Source organism: Schistocerca serialis, chromosome 6 (genome assembly GCF_023864345.2).
Source record: "Schistocerca serialis cubense isolate TAMUIC-IGC-003099 chromosome 6, iqSchSeri2.2, whole genome shotgun sequence".
NCBI lineage: Eukaryota > Metazoa > Arthropoda > Insecta > Orthoptera > Acrididae > Schistocerca > Schistocerca serialis.
In genome coordinates, this window is record NC_064643.1 from 10573179 (window position 1) to 10597970 (window position 24792).

Genomic DNA, 24792 nt, shown 5'->3' on the forward strand with positions numbered 1-24792 from the left:
TCCACAATTGATACACTGCTCCCAATATCATTTCCACTTCCAGGAGCAGTCTTGACACACATCTTGCTGGGTCGCATAAAGTGCCGTCTGCGAATTTTCTTTTATCTCATCTACCATTGCAAAACTTCATCCTTTTCAACTTTGGAAATAAAAAGAAGTCTGCAGGGGTCATACTATTCTCGCAAGGAACATCTCATTCTCATTTGTGAGATCCAAAAGTTTTTTTGGTCTTGACTCATGAGCCGTGGAATGAACTTGGCGGCAACACAATGCATTCCAAGATGCTGTGTCATTTCATAACATGATCCAATTGAAATGTTACATTCTTCTACAATCTCTCAGACAGTGTATCTTCGACTGCCACACACAATTTCTTTGACGTTCCTGACACAAGCGTCATCAGGGGACATCTAAGAGCATCCTGAACAAGGATTATTTTTGACTTTTGTAAAGCCATTTTAAAACGTGTGAATAATACATAACACCAAGTATGGCTTAAGCACTCATCGCTATAGGCTCCCTGCATCATTTGGTGTGTCTGTGTAAAGGTTTTCTTGAGTTTCATGCAAAATTTAATGCAGATGCATTGCTCCTCTAACTTTGCCATCACAAAATTCACAAACCCAGATTCCATATTTCTTGATTTCCGAGAAGCATTTGACATAGTGCCTCACTGCAGACTTTTAACAAAGGTACAAGCACATGGAATAGGTTCCCAGACATGTGAGTGGCTCAAAGACTTCTGAAGTAATAGAACCCACTACATTATCCCGACGGTGAGTGTCCATCAGTGACTAGGGTATCATTAGGATCATTCCAGGGATGTGTGATAGGAGCGCTATTACTCATATTTTCTATGTGCATAACTGATCTGATGGACAAAGTGGACAGTAATCTGTGGTTGTTTGCTGATGATGTTGTGGTGTATGGAAGGTGTCATCGTTGAGTGATTTAGGAGGATAAAAGATGACTTGGGCAAAGTTCCCAGTTGGTGTGATAAATGACAGCTAACCCTAAATGTAGAAAAATATAAGTTACTGCAGATGAGTTGGAAAAACTAATCCATAATGCCAGAATCCAGCATTAGTAGTGTCATGAATGAAGTCACATTGTTTCAATATCTGGACATAACGTTGCAATGTGATATAAAATGGAACAAACTTGTGAGGGTCATGGTAGGGAGGGCGAATAATCATCTTTCGTTTGTTGGGTGGATTTTACTACAGTGTGGCTCAGCTGTGATGGACATCACATATAGGATGCTAGTGTCTGGGATCCACAAGGGGTCGAATTAAAGCAGACATTGGGGTAATTCAGAGGCAGGATACTAGATTTGTTAACAGTAGGTCGAAACAACAACATACAAGTATTATGGAGATGTTTCTGGAACTCAAATGGGAATCCCTGGAGGGATTTTGAGGAACACTGTGCTGACTGCAGAACAATTCTGATTGCACCAACATACATTATGCGTAAGGACCACGAAGATAAGAGACGACAAATTAGGACTCATAGAGAGGCATATAGACATTCACTTTTTCCTCAATCGATTGGCAGATGGAACGGAAAAGGAACTGACTACAGTTGAAATAAAATTACTTGATAGTTGGCACTTCAAACGCCAATAAGAGTAGTCAGCGTCACACTTGAACTGTCTGCTGTTGCCAAACTCCACCAAAATTGGCCAGTCACTTCCAATTCCTGGTTCAGCATTCTTTCTTGATGTATTTGTATCCCAAATTACGAGCCCGACACTTTTATTATGTATTTCATGACACGCGATAGCTACACCAAAAACAACACACATTAACAATGCTAATGAAAGACACACATTTCATTCATAGCACTAACCAAACACTACCGAATAACTCAGCACAAGGTGTAATTCAGTATCATACATATAGTTATCATATTCACAGAGATCATCTTACATTAGATAAGCTTTTCACTACATTGTGTGAAACTGAAATTTTTAAGGTTGCAGTTCATAGTTGCAACTGGGTCACTACATTCACATATATAAATACTTCATGCAGTGCTGTGGCATAGCACAATGGTTGGCAGATTAATCTAATGTGTAGCATGTCGTAGGTTTGAATCTCATCAATGTAGCAGAATTTTTATTTCTAAATCTAACCAAAAGAGTGTGATTATTATTTTCATTCAATTAATTGGTTTAAATGTATTTTTTTATTTTTAATACTTTGCTGCATCATTTTTCATCATTGTTTTGACTGTTCTATTTGGTCTTATTTTTCTTCCTGTCACTATTTCTTCATTTGGAATCTGCCTCAGTCATCTATAATCCACGAACAAGTGCCCACATGGACTGTTCACTGGTTTCTAACATGGCAGCATGTGCAGCTAGAGTAAGGATAGTTACAGGTAACAAATGAAACGGAGAAATTTTAATTTGCTTTCAGCCCTGAAATTGAGTTTTTGTTGTCTTGAGTTTACCCTTAAGCGTTAGCTTTAATCGCCATGAACAAAGCGATCATGATATTAGTACTGCTGCAGACTGTTGACCACAATTTTCTCGGCTGGATTAGGACACAAGTTTACAGTCAGGGATACAAAACGGGTCGTCTTCCCCAGTTCAGTCACTGGTCACTTTAAATCAATAGTCGACAGAGTATCCAACATTTCTGACATACCTTGCACCAGCCACTAGAAAAATTGCTCTGTGTTAAACGTTTAACATAATTTGTGAAGTGAGCCGCTTGTTTGTTGTCACCTGTAACCAAACGGTAGCTGGTAGCCATTGTGGCAACATTGTTGCGGCAAGTGATTGATGTCAACTATCAAGTAATTTTATTCAGACTATTGTAGTGAGACAGGGTACCTTCTGCCATGCACCATATGGTGGCTAGTGGAGTATGTATGTAGATGTGGAATCAGTCTTTCCTTCTCATCCCATCTGGAAAGTCTCCCCTGATCTGCAGTTCTGGGTAACTTTCTCAAAATCTACAATTTTTCCTAGACCTATCCTTCACCCCTCTTCCTTCCACTTCAACCCTTCTGCCTGAAGAATGAGCTACTGGCTCTGAAAGCTTGCCTAATTATAATCTTCTTTTATGTGTGTGTTCTGCCGCCACTTAGCAAGTAGATTGTTTATCTATCCAATTCAATTATCATGTAACCAAAAGCTGCATTTAACACACCAAGTCTCTTTTACCAATCACTTTTAATATGTCCTACAGAATGTACTGTCTATCCTGTCCTTTTTTGAGATTACTGTTTTGTTGTACTTTTCTACAGGCATCGTCTTACTTATTAGGAGTCAGTTCCTTCATGTTGTTGTTGTTGTGGTCTTCAGTCCTGAGACTGGTTTGATGCAGCTCTCCATGCTACTCTATCCTGTGCAAGCTTCTTCATCTCCCAGTACCTACTGCAACCTACATCCTTCTGAATCTGCTTAGTGTATTCATCTCTTGGTCTCCCTCTACGATTTTTACCCTCCACGCTGCCCTCCAATGCTAAATTTGTGATCCCTTGATGCCTCAAAACATGTCCTACCAACCGATCTCTTCTTCTAGTCAAGTTGTAGAGCTGCATGTACTCGGGAAAAATTACGGCTGTAGTTTCCCCTTGCTTTCAGCCGTTCGCAGTACCAGCACAGCAAGGCCGTTTTGGTTAATGTTACAAGGCCAGATCAGTCAATCATCCAGACTGTTGCCCCTGCAACTACTGAAAAGGCTGCTGCCCCTCTTCAGGAACCACATGTTTGTCTGGCCTCTCAACAGATACCCCTCCGTTGTGGTTGCACCTACGGTACGGCCATCTGTCTCGCTGAGGCACGCAAGCCTCCCCACCAATGGCAAGGTCCATGGTTCATGGGGGGAGTTCCTTCATAGTCAACAGTTAAGGAATGGGTGGCTGAATTCATATGTGGCATATGTCTCTGTAAGATGACTCATGAACTACTTCCTAGAATTACAATCAAATATGAAAATGCTGAGAAAGAACACAGTGTGATATTGCAAGATCAGTAATTAAAAAGATGTGCAAAACAGTTGATGCCGTGGCCATACCAGAAAGTGAGTGGCATGTCTGTTGAAGCCTGACTACAACCTAATGTGAAAAACAATTTGGGACAATCTGACACACAACTGATTCTATGCACCAATCTGTTCCCGTGGATGAAATGAAACAGCAGTTGCACAAAAATAGCCAAGGTGACTCAATCGGAGAGAAAGAGTGGTCATTGTTTTCTAGGATGCAAAAGGGATTTCTATTTTAGATTAGCTTGCAAGACTGAAACAATACCTCACAAATACAATGCAAGTATTCTGACTCAACTGGATGAAAAAATATGGAGCCAAGACCCAGGGGGAAAAAAAAAGTTTATTGTCAGTGAAATGCATATGGTCACAAAGGCACTTTCACAATAGGAAAACTGGGAGTTTCAAGTGTGAAGTCTTCAAATATCTATTCCATTCTCCAATTTTTTCACATTCTGACTTTAGCTTCTTCTTCTTTTCTTTTTGTATGAATGATTCACTTAAGACTACATGCGTCACAGCTCAAAACCGTTTTGTGAGTCAACAACTGGATATGTTTTCACTGGTCTGTCTCTTGTAACTCCGTTGGACATGGAGGTAGCAAATGAGGATGTAGGATGTCCATGACATACTGCTGTGCTGTCAGAGTGACCTGAAGTCATATCCGATGCTGCCCCACACGCCCTCTCCCTATGTCGTTGTCATACTCACTGACAACTGTCATCGCGGGTCCTGCAGAATGTCTCACTGCTGGTCACATGACAGGTGCAGGTGTGAAAGGGTTACTATGTGCTCGGCGTACATTACAGCAATTCTCCCATGGGCTCGTCAGACACGGTAAACCGGAAGCTTGCTGACAAGCACACCACCCTTACGTTCCCAAGCAGTCCAACATGGGGCCACTACCACATCTGAATGACTCACAAATCTGCATATTGCATAATTCAATCAGCCTGGCAAATGGAGACACCCAATTAGGCCCCTTCAAATTTTGTTGCGTGCTGATAATGCTGACTCACAGAAGTACAGGGCATCTGTGTCCTTCACAGGGATCACTCAACATCTTACACTCTTCACATCTCTTATAGCTCCTACCATTCTTGGTAACAATCCGAGACACAAACAAAGCTAATGCAATCTGGTGGCCTTTGTATCCATTTCAGAGAGTTGCGACTCTCATAATTTACCACTGGTATGCACACTCGTGAAACTACGTTGCTTCAGGGAGCTTCCCTTTTTTTTCTTCAAGCTGTTTAGTTCTTTGAATCCATTTTTCTTGTAGCTCAGAATAATTATTTTATTGTGTAGCAAACTTACAGACTAGCATTCTGGTCTGAGCTGTCGGAGTTGGCGGTCATGTGTGTGTGAGGTGTGCTTGCTTGTGTGAATGAATGGTGTGTATTTCTATTTCTTTTTCTGATGAAGGTTGTGGCCAAAAGCTTATGTGTAAGTGTCTTAACTGTGCCTGTCTGCATTTTAACGTGCCATCTTTATGGTAATTAACACTCTATCTTTTCCTACACTGCTGATATTCCAACCTGGAGTTTCCATTGTTTGAACTTACGGTCTACTGTTTTATGTTGCAGTGCACTTCTACAAGTGTAATACACAAATGTTGCCTTAGGAAAGAGTCACAATAACATCCATGTCTACCGTTTGCTATTTTTTACGAAATAGCACATCACACTCGAAATTTAACTTAGCCAATGAAATAAGTTTGAAGATTTATTGTGTGTAAGAGACACGAGGGCCCACTGTGTGGGAAATGTGGGAAGTTCTGTGCAGAGATGGAGTTATCCACAGACGCAGTAAGTCTTGGGAGCTATACGGGTGTTTAAACATCGACACCTGCTGGGATGAGGGGCCACTTACTCTGAGGTGGCGCTGTGCCAGCAACGAGCTCGACCCATTGATTAGCACCACACATGACAATGACCAACCAGCTGCTTCTCTGTGCAGAGATATAAAATTTATCGATTTTGGACATCTTTTGACAATCTGTCACATGGAGAACAATGTTTACTCTGGCAATTTTAACACTAATCTAGTGTTCTGCAACATATTAATGTGAAATGTTGTCTATGATGTTGAAGCGTGTAAGTTTAACTGATATCTGAGAATTTGTTGTTTTTGTGGCATTATCTGGAAAATGGCCTCTCTTGCAGCTCCAAGCATAAATGTCAAGTGAAGAAGAATAATTAGCACAGCACACTGGAACCGAGTAGGGATCCGGTTTACTGCTCGGCCACTAAATTAGCATATCGTGAGTACACCAGAAGAGACGCTGTACACACTTGCATATACTACATACACAAGTACAAGCATCGATCAAGCTACTGCGAAACTGCACTCTGTGTGACTCATCACTACATCAGAATACTGTAAATGTGGTGATTCCAATTTCTTAAGGTCTCTTCCTGTTTGTTTTCATCAGTAGGATCTTATTTTTCAAGTATGTGGGAATCCAATGAGCTGCCTGTTTGGATACATTCTTTCTGTATGTCCCTCAAGTTGGATTCCTTGGAGACACATTGTAACAAGAGCTTTTAGGAATTTGCCTGGAGATTTCACACTGGGTTCTGTGTGATGTATCCCATCCTTTATTCTTGGACCTAAGATTTTTACTACAATTTTACATTCTTCTAATTCAGTTTGCTGTTTTCATGTCTTGTGTTGGACAAAGAGTCTCTCTCATGCATAAAGAAATTCTAATTTGATCACTGTTGTACAATGTTAGATTTTAGAGTTCCAGGAAAAATACTTTTAGTTAACTGAGAGACAGTTTGTACTTTCTGAAGTCTGGATTCTATGGCCTTCTTTTCATTATGATGTTCAGTGGTCTTTTTCACCAAATTATTTAAACTATTTAACACCGAATACTATGTCATTGCCTATATAAGTTCACCCAGTGCCATTTTGGTATCAGCCAAGAATTTTTTCTCCAGGTGAAATTAGTAGTCCAATTTTCCTAGCTTGCTCCCTTAATATTTCAAATTGCTTTAGCATATCAGTGATGTTTTTGTCAATTAGTATTATGTCATCGGTATAGGTTACACAATATAATTCTATCTTTAAGTTTACGTTCTAGTCAGTGTAATAGTGCACCTGCTCTTCTCCATTATCTTACAATTTTCTTCGGGGCATAGTTGAATAGCAATGTGATATGCCATCCCATTTTCATATTCTTATGTCTGTCTTAAATTACACTGCTTGAAAAAAAGTGAGACACTCAGAAGGTGGGGAGAAAACAAATTGAAACATAGCTAATTTAGAGGGTATGTGATGTTATTTCAGTGATAACAAAACAGAGTCAAATTTACACAGAAGTTATCAGTTTGAGCCCACTTATCAATACAGCAATGCACCCTGTCTGGCCTGGACAGTGCGGGAGGATGTCGTAAAGCTGCTGCATACCCTCCTGAGAAAGGTGATCCACAACTGTTGTAACTGGACATTGCAATCATGGATACAGGCAGTGGGATGGAGTTGACGTCCATGTTGGTCCCATAATGTTATATCGGGGACAGATATGGGGATTTTACTGGCCACAGGAGTATATCAACATCACACAGACAATTTAAAGAGACACATACTACATGTGGACAAGCACCGGCCTGTTGAAAAATAGCACCACAATACTATTACACACTGCTGTACCATCAGCGTTCCCACGGCCATTACAAGCCGTGACCTGAAGTCATACCCAATGGCTCCCCACACCATGGAAATCCTTTGTGACCCACCCCCCCCCCCCCCCAAAATGTGGAAGAATGGGACCTCTCCCCATCTCCCCGGGTCACTGTCAAACTTCTCCACGATAGTCATTTGGAGCAGTGCAGGACTGGGACTCATCAGTGAACATAATGTGACGCCATTCATTAGCAGTCCATACTTCTTGATCATGGCACCACTTCACATGCAGTCATTTGCTTGGGTGTTAATGGCAGCCTATGCGCAGGACGGCAATTCCATAGTCTGGCTGCTCCTAGCTGTATGACACAGCATGTTGCAAGGAGACTATTACAGTGAACTCCTGTTTATCCGAAATGATCAGGACGGTGGTCAGTTCCGATAACGAAAATTCCAGATAAATCAAAGTCCCCCTGTTTTCACATGTGAACACTCCAAATTGCGTCAATATTGCGAAATACGATCGTAAAACGTGCGTAGGGTATGTAAAACATTACTGATATGGTTGCAAATAACCCTACACTTTTTTACTGAAAAAATTGTGTTGACATGTTAAAAAGGCACCAAACTATGATTGAAAACTCAAAGTTTTTAAATGCTGTATAACAAAGCTCGTTTATTTTGCATTCTTACAGAAAAAATCTCCCTTATTTGGCAGCAGGAAAAAACAGGAGTTTTAATTTTATTACCTACTCTTTTGAATAAAAAATAAACTACTGAACAAAATTATGAAACAAATCTAGAGATTACTCAAAGGAACGAAAAGTCTGTCCAGAGGAACTTTCAAGAAAAGTAAAAAAAAAAAAAAGAACTTTTTAAGTTATGGACATAGAAGTTCTAGGATGCTTCATTAGAGTTTATTTTTTGGTAACGAAGTCACGAATGTCTTTTTTTCTTTTCTTTTTTTTTGCTTGAGAAACTATTGCTGCAACAATACATCTCCAACGTTGAAATCAAACTATTTCAGGATAAATCGTCTCCTCCTGTTGGCTGATGTACTCCAGGGCAGTTTGGATCACTTCGTAACAGAATGTGTGAGGAATATTTTTCTCTGATTCATCATCAGAAACATAGTCTTCTAACGCTTTATGATCGGTCACAATTTGGACGATTTCATCCTCAGTCACATGAAAAAATGCCATTTTCCATCCACTCTTCAATGTCTTCGAAGTGTGTGTCTTTACAACCAGCTTCTCCAGTAAATTCACCAAAATTATGTCAGCTTGAGTTTCGGTGTTGTCTCCTCCTTCCCACCACTTAGGTTGCCTTACGATCTAAGAGTTTTTTCCAAGACCTAACAAGAGGAACTGGAGGAATTAGATTCCAAGCTTCAGCAATCAATGAATGACACTTAAAACATCAATTTTTTTAAGAGCTTCCACAAAATCATCTGCAGCATCAATCACACCTATTAAGTATTCCAGCATCTTGTGTCTGTAATGTTTTTCCATCGCCTCAAGAATACCTTGGTCCATCGGTTGACATAGAGATGTGACATTTTGTGGAAGAAATACAACTTTGATATCCCCATCTTGCAGATCACCTGGGTGAGAAGGAGCATTGTCCACAAGAAGTAGCGCTTTTCAAGGAAGTCCTTTTCCTTCCATGTAATTTACTACAGCTGAAACAAACTCTGCCTGGAACCACTCTCTGAAGATGGCACGGCACTGTTCATACATGCCTTAAGACTGATTCGTGTACCTCAGTGGGAAAGCTGGTTGGTTGGTGTCTAAATGCTCTTGGTGTTTTGGATTTGCCAATTAAAGTAAGACACAGTTTATGATTGCCAGTGGCATTACTGCAAGCGAGGACAGTAAATCTTTCTTTGATTTTTTTGTATCTGGAAGCCATTTCTTCTTCTTTAGAGGCAAGGGTTTTCGTTGGCAGCATTTTGTAATTCAACCCAGTTTCATCACATTTGTAAAGTTGATTGTCAGTATAACCTCCTTTGTCAATGATTGTGTGCAGTTTCTTCTTAAAATCAGCATAGCAGCTTCATCCCCAGATAATGATTTGGCACTGATGGCAATTTCATGGATGCCATGCTGCTTCTTGAAATGATCCTGCCAGCCATTACTTCCGAGGAATTCTTGCTTCTTTCCTTCTATCAGCTCATTAGCTCATTTTGACAAATTAGAGGACCTGAAACTGACACACCTTTGGCTCTTATTTATTCGTGCCACAAAAATAATGCCTCTTCTAACTGAGGATGTGCACCTTTTCTCATTGTTTTTCAAGATTTCACTGCGCTGCCCAATGCTTGGATGGAACAAAAATTTTTCAATTCCTGATCGATTTGTCTTCCGATCAGTAATTGTACTCCTACTCTGCAGCAACTTTTGTGGGTGGCTCACCAGCATCAATTCTCTGCAAAGTGTGATGATCATTTTCCAACAAGATCACATTCATTTTATGTTACGTGCCCGTAGTCACGTTCAGTGTTCTTTTTACAGACACTCGACTGAGTCCTTTATGGTTTTTGGCCCCTTTTATCTCTGGACACTTTAAGGCACATAGTGGGAGCACAAAACCTCAAATCAGAAACACACAAATGCACAACTTGACAACACTCGAGATGCACTTGACAAACTTTTGATTTTTGAAACCAGGCTGTGGCAGCCATCAAATGAAAGCATTCGATACATCTATGCCATTTCCTCTGTTCTACCCAAGCCCACGTGGCAACACAACAGGGTGTTGTACGTTCACTGTTAAACACTCAGCTTTGATGTACCGACAACAAGTGGAAAGTGTTAGGTGGCGCACTCTAATTGTCAGTTTCGACAGGCCTACGTTGCGCTCCATAGAACAATACTGTATGTACTGTACTTCCAAGGAGTTCCAATAGATGGCAGTGGCATGAAACCATGCAATACGAATAAGAAACGCACTAGAGCTTCAACCAACACATGCACGAATTGACGATACTTGGACTTTTGACACGCACCAGTGCACTGATTAGCAGTAGATTGCCAAAAAACACCAGCAAATGCTTGGCTCCAGGTGCACGCAAATTGAAACTTGTCAAGTGTCAATCTAGCTAGCCAAAAGTGTAGCTGCACGAGAGTTTACTGTACTTGTTCTCAGATGGCAGTCACAGACGTGAACAGGTTACAATGTACTCAGTACACTACACAGTGATGCTCCCTTGTAGTGGTCTGATGTAGTCAACTGGAACATTGATGATGAGTAAGCCCTTACTTTCCAACATCAGGCCACTGTCAGATCCAAATACTCCAAAAATACAGATGTTGCAAGGTTTAACCAGGGGACCAAATGGACATCCACAATGAGGTTTCTTTCAAACTCTCATCAGATAATGCTGTCTCACACCAATATGCAGCACCTTCATATCCTCCAGAGTGATGATTCAACATCTGACGCTATTCACATCCCTTATATACCACACGATGCTTGCTAAACAGCAATAAAAAAAAAGAACACTAATGAATAATGAAGGAAAAGACAGACTGTTACTTACCATAAAGAAGATACCTTAGGCTGCAGATGGGCAGAATTAAAAGACACTTACATAAAGCTTTCAGCCACAGCCTTCATCAGTAAGTAGTAATCTGTCTTTTCCAACATTGTTGATATTCCTACTGGAGTTTCCATTGTTTCAAGGACACTGATGCTTTTCTGTGAGTGTTTGCTTTATGATGTTTTCTGCATTTTAGCTTTTTTTAAAAAAAGAAAAAAAAAGAAAGAAAGAAAGAAAAAAAAAAAAAGATTTGTTGCTGGAAAACTTCTGAAGTCCAATAAAGGAGTTACAACAGCCATATATGGTTATCTGGTGGACCTTGCAGAACCAAATTCTAGGGCTGAAATATACTGTTGACCAATGGGCATTAATCAGAATGAATACTAAATAAAAAATTAAATCCAAGTTTACACAAAAAACACAGGTTCTATCACTGTTGCTTTTCATTCTATTTTGCTCTTATGTTTGCTATGACTTGTTAAGCAGAAATTTTCTTTCTATCTACAGAGTTACATTTGCTGTAATGTATCTTACCTCCATGTTGTTTCTTCTTTCTTCTCACTGCTGCCCCAATCATGGCAAGCAAGTCATCCTCACTGCATTTGCTTCGTATTGCATCTCTGAAACAACAGTTAAAACACCCGTTAAACAGTACCAGGCAATTACCACACAGTGAAATGTTGGTACACTAAAACGGAAGAAAAACTTTGCAGAAATCTTCAACAGTAATCTTGTAGTCTGCAGTAGGCAACAGCAGGATAACAAACCCACTGGACAAGAATGGGAAAGTCATGATAGAAGTTACTTTCATTTTTATAAATAAACAGGTATCTTACACAAATGCTCAAGAGTATACATAGGATCTCGGGCTGAAGAGGTGGAGCAGAAACTGACATTAGTTTTGTTGAAGAGGGAGTACTGGAACACAGCACAATTTCTTGCAAAATGAAGCCAAATTTATTGATAAACTCTTAATTAATTGCCAAGCTCACTAATGTGACCATTTTATAACAGGTACTTACTGCTTGGAGTATATGTGACTTTTCAGGCTTGCCTAATAGATCTGTTGCAAAAACACTTTGGGTTTCCCACCAGATAACATTATGCAAGTCCCTCCCTCAATATTTCAGTGACACAACGTTTTGGCATCTTCAGGTGGTGGTGATTTCCACCATCACTGCTGCAAGATGCAACTGGCAATTTCCACGTGACAGCTTTGAAATTTATCATGTGGATGACTATGACCATCATATTTAGAATTCAGAGGATTTCATAGAATACCTGAAGATGCTTAAACTAGAACTTTCAGATCTTTTAGTTAGCTCAAATGTTATATCATTACTTACAAAAGTGCCCCTGCAGCCCTCATTAGAGGTTATTAGCAGCAAGTTTGAGAAAGAAATTGTGATGCTGTTTAAACATGTGCATACCTCATCCTATTTCTTATATAACACCAACTACTTTAATCAAGTGGACAGTGTTCCCATGGGAGATCCTCTATTTCCCTTAGTAAATATCCAACATTCCTCCTTCTGGCAGAATGCTGAAGAGACATTTGTGGTGTGGCCCACATAATACAGACACTACCTATGTCCCTGCAGCATTTGCACTCGCTCCATCTGAATATTCAGTTCACTGTGGAAGTACAAAAAGATAGCAGCTTACCATTCCTGGATGTCACGGTTAGAAGAAAAGCTGACATAGCACTGGGGCTTAGTCTCTACTGCAAACTGATACACGCAGAGTTATATTTGGGGTCCAAAAGTTGCCGTCACCCTGCACAATGTGGTAGTGTCTTACACTCCCTGGCACATAGAGCACACGTGATTTCAGATACCGACAGTCGGCCTGGTGAACTGTAACACCTAAGAACAGTGTTCCAGCAGAATGTTTATTCTTGTAAACAGATTTGCAATGTGTTCTGAGCAAAGCAAGTTCAGTGTAGGGATGTAAATGAAGATACTTAGACAAGCACTGCAAATGGCTTTCTTGCCATATTTCAGTGGCATGTTTTCAAAATTAAAAGAATCGCTAAGAGAAACAGAATCAAGTGTGTTTTTCGTCTACCAGCAAAACTAAGGAATTGTTTGTGTTCAGTTAAAGACAATCTTGACCTTAGAAAACACAGATCATATATAAGATCTGATGCCATTATGGGAAACCTTATATAGGGCAGACACCTCACATTGTGCAAGAACACTGTGTTCAACAGCGCTGACAAAAATGCCACCCAGTAAATTAATGGTAGCAGAGCACTGCCTGAATACAGGGCACCACACGTTTCCCAAGAGGACTGAAATTTTATCCTCAGCATCATCACTCTAGGACTGTGTTTTTAAGAATGAGGCATGTATCCATACGGTGGGCAATCTTACCAACAGGAATATGGAATTTTGACTAAGCACTGCCCAGAATCCAGCACTGACTGCCATGAAATTAAAACAGTAGAAACCAGATCCTCCGATGTATGACCTGATGCAGTACCTTGCAGAGAGTTAATTCAGCTCTTAACCACACGAGTGTCCAGAAGTGCAGTCATTGCCCACAACACATAAGCAGAAGGCTACTATGAATGGCATTTACATCCAACTGGGAGTGCCTGTCCACACATTCGTACTCCTGCTTCTAGCCTGACAAATTTCAATTCTGCTGTGCGAATATCACCAGCCACATCTTGCAGCAGTGATGACAGGACCCACCACTACCTGAAGATGACGAACAGTTGTGTTGGTGAAATATTGTGAGGCTTGGACAAAGTTATTCAGTGGCAAATCTGAGAAGATTTGTATACATTATTTTTCTGTGACGCAGGTAATGTGCAGCAAAATGTGATAACTTTCTGCATTTTCCTTTTTGTACATTTCAAAATACCCCAAAAATTGGTGAGAAACACTGAACATATGACATAACCAGATGACACACCCCACAGCACGTGCAGCAGTCGGGGTTGAGTGTAAATGAATTATTGAGCAGTGCAATACATTCATTTGAGCAAACAGAGCAAATTTCGAAAACATTTTGTAAATATGATCTGTTGTAAATGTAGATGTTAAAAATTATTGTCCCTGCTGTAATCAAGCAAAAGCAGTTCTGATTTTGTGTTTATTGCTTCTGTCCCTTCTCTTGTTAGTAAAGAAAACATAGGTCATTTAATGGCGATGATGCTATTCTGAAGTTTATACTCATCTACTTGTTATGCAATATGGTAGGTTTTCATTGTACTGTACTTTGCAAGAAATCAAGGAAACTGCAAGACCGGTAAATAAAATAATAAACTTCTATATATAAAAATAAAGATGAGGTGACTTACCGAACGAAAGCGCTGGCAGGTCGATAGACACACAAACAAACACAAACATACACACAAAATTCAAGCTTTCGCAACAAACTGTTGCCTCATCAGGAAAGAGGGAAGGAGAGGGGAAGACGAAAGGAAGTGGGTTTTAAGGGAGAGGGTAAGGAGTCATTCCAATCCCGGGAGTGGAAAGACTTACCTTAAGGGGAAAAAAGGACAGGTATACACTCGCACACACGCACATATCCATCCACACATAAAGACACAAGCAGACATATATATATCTGCTTGTGTCTGTATGTGTGGATGGATATGTGCGTGTGTGCGAGTGTATACCTGTCCTTTTTCCCCCTAAGGTAAGTCTTTCCGCTCCCGGGATTGGAATTTTACTATCATTACCTTTTTTTTTTTTTTTTTTTTTTTTTTTTTTTTTTTTTTTTTTTTTTTTTTTACTTGTACCACACATATTCCACACGGTTCATGCTCACTCCTTCAATGATACTGCCCATCCTTCTCTAGTGTGTGAGTTGTCCATGCTTTCCTGCGTGTTTGTTGGTTTAAACACCCTTGTTTCAAAAGAGAGTGACAGCTTAGATACAGTCTTGTCAACATTTTGTATTTTTATTTAGCAATTATTGTTTGAGCCTTATAGGTGAATGTCACAAGATATTGTCAACCACTGCATTCACTAGATGGGAATGGGGTTCATGGGGTTCATTTTTTAAGTTGCTGTTATCTTTTTCATCCTATCTTGGACTAGCTTTTCCATACTCCCACTCTATTTTACGTAGCCAAACAGTTATCTGCCCTTGCAAACTTGCTCCTTTACTACCAAGTCAACTAATACTGGGCAGCATAACAGAAGTTCCAATATCCAGTCTTTCACCACAGTTCACCTACACACACTTTTCACTCACTGATTTTCTTTTTTCAATGTCATAAATATTTTGCTTTCACAGGCTGCTGTGCTTTGAACATAAAATTGTAGGAACATCTGCCTCACATGTCTTTTTTTTTTTCTTAATTAAAGAATATGTTCCTTGCTTATTCCTATTTTCTTCTGATACATTTCCATTCTCACTTTTATTTTGTTTTGATCCATTTCTTTTTTCTTTGATAGACAAGTCAAACAACAATGGCAATATGTTGCAGCCCCCTGTGTTTCACACCAACTTACTATGAACTTACTTTTCTTAGCTTCCAATTTTATTAGTCATTTGGTTTTTAAGATACTTAAATTAATTGTTTGACCCTGTATTTTTATATCTTATTTTACCTTCGGTTGATAAAGGATTTCTGGTATGCTCACAAAGAGAGAGCTGATTCTTCCCACCCCTCACCCCCCTTACCATGTCCTGAAACAAACTTATCGCCAAGTCTTCGTCTAGTCATCAATTTAAAAGTGTCAGTTGTTGGTCCCATTGTCTAATAATTTGTACATTTATACACATGAAGTTCCAATTTTTATTTGGAACATATAGACTCTGATAATCATGAATCACAGTTCAAATGGCTCTGGGCACTATGGGACTTAACATCTGAGCCAAGGCAGGATTCAAACCTGCGACCGTAGCAGTCGCGCAGTTCTGGACTGAAGCACCTAGAACCGCTCGGCAACGGTGGCTGGCGAATCATAGTTACCATCACATGGACAGAAATACTATGTTAACTTTAATACAACACAGGGACATAGCCAAAAATGTCTTTACATAATTTCCAGTTCTGATTACTTTCCTTTAATTTAATCTCACAAATAGGTTAGTGTAACATGATGTTGACAGAGGCAAATTATATATACTCACAAATTATTTAGCTAGAGGTATCTGGTTTGTATGTCTGGGAGGGAGGAGGGTGCAAGCTGAAAACTTCGAGAAAAGATTACTCATTTCATACCTGCTGGATTTAACTGCAGTTTATCTCTTCCATATACCAACCACATACCTAATGTGCATGGCAAACAGTTTGAAAGTATTATTCTATACTCAGCATTTGGAACTATCAGTTCCTTCATGAGAGAGGAAAGAGGGATAAGTTTCTGAAGGTCTCAAAGGTCACTCAGACTCCATGACTAACGTGAGGACAAGAGGAACGAATGTGTCTATAAGAAGTTTTGGAATTTCACCTCCTGAAGGTAAAATACTGATCAGTCTGTCAGTCTTCTAGTAATTTTATGGTTTCCTCGCATGAATTTTCACTTGGACATGATTATTCTATGTTTCATCACTCACCTGAGAGATATCTCTGAATACCCAAAGAGTCACACCTCCAAATTGCCATCAGCTGTTATCTGTAAACGGTTGCACGTGCCACAGAAGTGTTCACTCATTGAGGTAATAAATCCCACACGTCCCTTGAAGCCCGGCACATGGTATGCCTGCAAAAAGAAATTGTAAGAAAATAGCTACTGCTGTTGTGTAAATACTATAAATGTGTTGCTCACCAAGTGGAGGAAGGAGAAAATGTGCATTAAGGGGAGTTTGAACGCCCTATCCTGACAATGTTAAATTTGGTGACTTAACTTCCCCGTATTTCAGGAACAACTGTAGCCATTGACAAGAAACTTTTACAGGACATTAAACTATATGTTCTGAGTCTTACAATAATTGCATTTCAGCCACTGCTTTTGGAAATGCAATTTTTTAATTACACAGTTAAAATTTTGTGTACTTTTTTGTATGTTATTCTAAATAATTTTATTTATGCATAATATTATGTTCTTCTTTTAGTTCAGAAGACTCAGAATACGTATGTTATTACTCCCTGAAAATTTTAATTCGCTACTCGAAGTAGTTTCTGAGATTTAGGGAAAAATGCAAGAGAAAATCTAAATTTTCAAGAAGAGTTTTTAAAGTTTTAATAGACTGTAACTCAATATATGCTTAACATTTTATTTTTAGTCACTCAGAAGCACCCTGCACCATACTGTATATCATCCTCTTGACCTTTTTTAAGTTTTTTCTTGTTTTCTTCTTTCTGGACTCCGTAGTGGCCAACTGTGCTGCATATAGTGCTTTACCATTGCAAACCTTGTCCATCCATTCAAATTCTCTGATGCAGTTTGCTCCAGAATTAATTCCCATATGTTGTAGCACTTTCACGCTACCAATGTTGCCATCATTAAAAGCAATAACAGCATGACTCACCCCCACTTTAGTGTCTTCATTACAAGAAAAACATTTTTTGGTCTACATCTACATCTACATCCATACTCCTCAAGCCACCTGACGGTGTAGGCTACCTTGAGTACCTCTATTAGTTCTCCCTTCTATTCCAGTCTCGTATTGTTCGTGGAAAGAAGGATTGTTGGTATGCCTATGTGTGGGCTCTAATCTCTCTCATTTTATCCTCATCGTCTCTTCGCGAGATATACGTAGGAGGGAGCAATATACTGCTTGACTCCTCGGTGAAGGTATGTTCTCGAAACTTCAACAAAAGCCCATACAGAGCTACTGAGCGTCTCTCCCGCAGAGTCTTCCACTGGAGTTTATCTAACATCTCCGTAATGCTTTCATGATTACTAAATGATCCTATAACGAAGCATGCTGCTCTCTGTTGGATCTTCTCTATCTCTTCTATCAACCCTATCTGGTACGGATCCCACACTGCTGAGCAGTATTCAAACAGTGGGCGAACAAGTGTACTGTAACCTAATTCCTTTGTTTTCGGATTGCATTTCCTTAGGATTCTTCCAATGAATCTCAGTCTGGCATCTGATTTACCCACGATCAACTTTATATGATCATTCCATTTTAAATCACTCCTAATGCATACTCCCAGATAATTTATGGAATTAACTGCTTCCAATTGCTGACCTGTTATATTGTAGCTAAATGATATGGGATCTTTCTTTCTATGTATTCGCAGCACATTACTCTTGTCTACATTGAGATTCAATTGCCATTCCCTGCACCATGCATCAATTCGCTGCAGATCATCCTGCATTTCAGTACAATTTACCATTGTTGCAACCTCTTGATATACCACAGCATCATCCGCAAAAAGCCTCAGTGAACTTCCGATTTCATTCACAATGTCATTTATGTATATTGTGAATAGCAACAGTCCTACGACACTCCCCTGCAGTACACCTGAAATTACTCTTACTTCGGAAGACTTCTCTTCATTGAGAATGACATGCTGCATTCTGTTATCTAGCAACTCTTCAATCCAATCACATAATTGGTCTGACAGTCCATATGCTCTTAAATTGTTCATTAAACGATTGTGGGGAACTGTATCGAACGCCTTGCGGAAGTCAAGAAACACAGCATCTACCTGGGAACCCGTGTCTAAGGCCCTCTGAGTCTCGTGGACGAATAGCGCGAGCTGGGTTTCACACGATCGTCTTTTTCGAAACCCATGCTGATTCCTACAGAGTAGATTTCTAGTTTACAGAAAAGTCATAATACTCGAACATAATACATGTTCTAAAATTCTACAACTGATCGACGTTAGAGATATAGGTCTACAGTTCTGCACATATGTTCGACGTCCCTTCTTGAAAACGGGGATGACCTGTGCCCTTTTCCAATTCTTTGGAACGCTACGATCTTGTAGAGACCTACGGTACACTGCTGCAATAATGGGGGCAAGTTCCTTCGCATACTCTGTGTAATATTGAACTGGTATCCCATCAGGTCCAGCGGCCTTTCCTCTTTTGAGTGATTTTAATTGTTTCTCTATCCCTCTGTCATCTATTTCAATATCTACCATTTTGTCATCTGTGCGACAATCTAGAGAAGGAACTACAGTGCAGTCTTCCTCTGTGAAACAGCTTTGGAAAAAGACATTTAGTATTTCGGCCTTTAGTCCATCATCCTCTGTTTCAGTACCTTTTTGGTCACAGAGTGTCTGGACATTTTGTTCTGATTCACCTACCGCTTTGACATAGGAGCAAAATTTCTTAGGATTTTCTGCCAAGTCAGTACATAGAACTTTACTTTCGAATTCATTTAACGCCTCTCGCATGGCCCTCCTCACATTACATTTCGCTTTGCGTAATTTTTGTTTGTCTGCAAGGTGTTGGCTATGTTTATGTTTGCTGTGAAGTTCCCTTTGCTTCCGCAGCAGTTTTCTAACTCGGTTGTTGTACCACGCTGGCTCTTTTCCATCTCTTACGACCTTGCTTGGCACATACTCATCTGACGCATATTGTACGATGGTTTTGAACTTTGTCCACTGATCCTCAACACTATCTGTACTTAAAACAAAACTTTTGTGTTGAGCCGTCAGGTACTCTGAAATCTGATTTTTGTCACTTTTGCTAACCAGAAAAATCTTCCTACCTTTTTTAATATTTCTATTTACGGCTGAAATCATCGATGCAGTAACCGCTTTATGATCACTGATTCCCTGTTCTGCGTTAACTGTTTCAAATAGTTCAGGTCTGTTTGTCACTAGAAGGTCTAATATGTTATCGCCACGAGTCGGTTCTCTGTTTAACTGCTCAAGGTAGTTTTCAGATAAAGCTCTTAAAAAATTTCACTGAATTCTTTGTCCCTGCCACCCGTTATGAAAGTTTGAGTCTCCCAGTCTATATCCGGCAAATTAAAATCTCCACCCAGAATTATAACATGGTGGGCAAATCTACTCGAAATATTTTCCAAATTATCCTTCAGGTGCTCAGCCACAACAGCTGCTGAGCCAGGGGGCCTATAGAGACATCCCATTACCATGTCTGAGCCTGCTTTAACCGTGACCTTCACCCAAATTATTTCACATTTCGGATCTCCGTCAATTTCCTTCGATACTATTGCACTTCTTATTGCTTTAAACATGCCTCCCCCTTCACTGTCCAGCCTGTCTCTGTGGTATACACTCCAATCTGAGTTTAGAATTTCATTACTGTTTACATCTGGTTTCAGCCAACTTTCTGTCCCTAGTACTATGTGGGCATTGTGACCGCTTATTAATGAGAGCAGTTCTGGGACCTTTCTATAGACGCTCCTGCAGTTTACTATTAGCACATTAATATTGTTATTCCCTGTTGCATTTTGTCTACTCCTACCTTGCCGCATCTCAGGAGGTGTCTTGCCGGGCCTAGGGAGGGAATTCTCTAACCTAAAAAACCCACATGTGCACTCCACATATACTCCGCTACCCTTGTAGCCACTTCCTGCATGTAGTGCATGCGTGACCTATTCAGGGGGACCCTACATTTCTCCACCCGATAGCGGAGGTCGAGAAATTTGCACCCCAGATCTCCGCAGAATCGTCTGAGTCCCTGGTTTAAGCCTTCCACTCGGCTCCAAACCAGAGGATCACTATCGGTTCTGGGAACGATACTACAAATAGCTAGCTCAGATTCCACCCCGCGAGGCTTTCCGCCTTCACCAACTCCGCTAACCGCCTGAACGAACTGAGGATGACCTCTGAACCCAGACGGCAGGAGTCATTGGTGCCGACATGAGCAACAATTTGCAGTCGGGTGCACCCAGTGCTCTCTATCACTGCCGGCGCGGTCTCCTCCACATCTCGGATGAGACCCCCGGCAAGCAGACAGAGTGAACACTGACCTTCTTCCCCGACCTTTCCGCTATTTCCCTAAGCGGCTCCATCACCCGCCTAACGTTGGAGCTCCCAATAACTAATAAACCCCTCCCCCCATGTGCCTGCTCGGACCTTGCTGAAGGAGTGGCCACATGTCCACTCACAGGCAGAACGGGCGATGCCACACGGCCAGCCTCCACACTGACCCTCCACCTCGTGCGCCGCGAACGCCGCTGAACCCGCCACTCCCCTTGGGAAGAGGGTGGCACAACCGCGCCCGGTATCCGCAAAGATGTGTCGACAGCAGGGTCAGTGGGTGAAGCATGTAACACCTGGGGTGTACCATGCAACGCACCAGACTCACCACTGCCTGAAGACGGCTAACCGCGGCCATCAACACGTTCAGCTGTTTGCGAACAGTGGCCAGCTCCTCCTGTGTCCGTACACAGCAGTCTCACATCCTATCCATCTTAAGAAATCAATTTACTGTAGAGAGTTAATCAACTTATAACTAGACTGCTAATTCACTAAAGGCGGCTGATAGTTGACTAAACTGTGGTTACTAGACACTTCCTGTAGAAAACAATGAAAATAGCACTACCTGTCTCTGGACTGTATTGAAAACAAACACTAGCACTACTGGCACTATGGCTGACTAAACGGACTTTCTCTGACTGTATTCAAAACAAACACAAAATCTATGGAACACTATTAGTAGCACTCGACAATTAAAGTTTCCTAAAAGCAAAAACACACGGAAGAAGAAGTTACAAGTAAGAAAAATAGAGTTAATACTTAAATCAGCATAGCTCGCTGCACAGCAGACGTGACGCAGACGGCAGTTACGATGACACTGACGCTATAAGATTATTGAACGACTCATTGGGATTTTGAGTCTGACAATGCAGACACTTCTTCAATAATTCAGGATTGCCAGGTCTCTGTAAACAGGTTTTATGATATCCACAACTGCTGCTGGGATATAATGTTTATGGCTGTATGACCTGTTTGAGTACTGGGCATTGCGGTAATTGCACCATGAACCAGATCCAGGAGGGCATGACCAACACATTCCAGTTCTGTGATAAGCTTCTCACCATAAGGCTGAGTGGCTACTACACTGTTATATGCATTTGAGTCTGCACAACCTAAGAACTTAGTGTAACACACTCCCCTTTAGTTTACAGATCGATTATAAATTTCAACAGCTGCACAGGCCTCCGTATGACTAGTTGTCCTTCATAATTTCTGTCACAGATATGCCCTTCTTCATTCCCTGATTTATACTTATAAGAATGTTTGGTTAAAATCTGGAAATCTATTAGCTTTCCAGTATCCACCACTGGTCACTGTAGCAACAGAATTCTTAGAACTTCAGCTGCGCTTCTACCAAGTGCCCCAAAAGCTACTGATATGTCAATCATACCATCGTTTATTTCAGCAGCTTCATTTGCAGCACCCTTAATTGACTCACATGCAGTGGATTTCACAGCAGCTCCAATAAATCCTGCATACTTGTCTATTTTACAAAGTGGGCGTGGCATATACATCACGACACACATTGTTTCTGCTGCAGTGTGTCCTTTGCCAATAGCTCTCAATCCATAAAACCACCTAACATTTATTTCAAAATAATTATCTTTACACTTATCAGAACTCCAAAATGAATGAGTATATTTACAACTGGCAGAACTAATGATAAGTTTCCTGGCTAGTCCATTTGATACCTCAATGTCTTCATGTAAACTAACTGGCCCACCACATACATACAGCACACACATTCACATAACACCCCTGTTACGATGTGTAGATGTATCAGAATATAACCTAACCTACCATTTACATGAGTTTTGTTTTGAGATAACTGTGTTATCACTATGTTTTATTTTAATCTTCGAAGCACTAATGGGTGTTTCTCTAGATACTCATGAGTTTGCGAGTATTTCATTGTCTGTAACTTCACACACCACATGCTGAACACAATGTTTCTCTTTATTCAAAAATTTATTACCATGAAACCCACATTTCTTAAAAACACTTCATTTTGGAGTCATACTTTTTGAGAGATTTACCAGTCTATTCGTCACTATTCCTCAGAAAAATGTTAGCACTTCGATATACAAAGCATGTTTATACTATGAAAAGATACGATACTATTTTTGACAGTGCTACCAATACAAACACATAATTTAACCTTTATAACACAGCAATCCACAGCTTTCTACAGGGTGGTCCATTGATAGTGACCGGGCCAAATATCTCACATAATAAGCATCAAATGAAAAAACTACAAAGAACGAAATTCGTCTAGCTTGAAGGGAGAAACCAGATGGCGCTATGGTTGGCCTGGTAGATGGCACTGCCATGGATCAAACTCATATCAACTGCATTTTTTAAAAATAGGAACCCCCATTTTTTATTACATATTCATGTAGTACGTAAAGAAATATGAATGTTTTAGCTGGACCACTTTTTTCGCTTTGTGATAGATGGGGCTGTAATAGTCAAAAATGGTTCAAATGGCTCTGAGCACTATGGGACTTAACTTCTGAGGTCATCAGTCCCCTAGAACTTAGAACTACTTAAATCTAACTAACCTAAGGACATCACACACATCCATGCCCGAGGCAGGATCGAACCTGCGACCGTAGCGGTCGCGCGTTTCCAGACTGTAGCGCCTAGCACTGCTCTGCCACTCCAGCCAGCTGCTGTAATAGTCACAAACATAGAAGTATGTGGTATCACATAACATTCCGCCAGTGCGGACGGTATTTGCTTCGTGATACATTACCTGTGTTAAAATGGACCGTTTACCAATTGCGGAAAAGGTCGATATCGTGTTGATGTATGGCTATTGTGATCAAAATGCCCAAGGGGCGTGTGCTATGTATGCTGCTTGGTATCCTGGACGACATCATTGAAGTGTCCAGACCATTCGCCGGATAGTTACATTATTTAAGGAAACAGGCCACATGTGAAACATCAACCACGACCTGCAACAAATGATGATGCCCTAGTAGGTGTTTTAGCTGCTGGGGCAGCTAATCCACACATCAGTAGCAGACAAAAAGCGTGAGAATTGGGAATCTCAAAAACGTCGGTGTTTAGAATGCTACATCAACATCGATTGCACCCGTACCATATTTCCATGCACCAGGAATTGCATGGCGATGACTTTAAACGTCATGTACAATTCTGCCACTGGGCACAAGAGAAATTACAGGGCGATGAAAGATTTTTTGCATGCATTCTATTTAGCGATGAGGCATCATTCACCAACAGCGGTAACCTAAACCGCCATAATATGCACTATTGGGCAACGGAAAATCTATGATGGCAGCAACAAGTGGAACAGCAGCGACCTAGGCAGGTTAATGTATGGTGTGGCATTAAGGGAGGAAGGATAATTGGCCCCCATTTTATCGATGGCAATCTAAATGGTGCAATGTATGCTGATTTCCTGCATAATGTTCAACCAATGTTACTACTACATGTTTCACTGCATGACAGAATGGCGATGTACTTCCAACATGATGGATGTCCGGCAAATAGTTTGCGTGCGGTTGAAGCAGTATTGAATAGCATATTTCATGACAGGTGGATTGGTTGTCAAGGCCCGCACGTTCACCGGATCCGACGTCCCCGGATTTCTTTCTGTGGGGAAAGTTGAAGGATATTTGCTATCGTGATCCACCGACAATGCCTGACAACATGCGTCAGTGCATTGTCAATGCATGTGCGAACATTACGGAAGGCGAACTACTCACTGTTGAGAGGAATGTCGTTACACGTATTGCCAAAGGCATTGAGGTTGACAGACATCATTTTGAGCATTT

The 24792-nt window shown here is 40.6% G+C and overlaps 1 pseudogene; it reads right to left on the reverse strand.

Annotated features, from left to right (window-relative positions):
- LOC126484186 (molybdenum cofactor biosynthesis protein 1-like) overlaps positions 1 to 24792 on the reverse strand; it is a 104864-nt pseudogene that overhangs the window by 50856 nt on the left and 29216 nt on the right.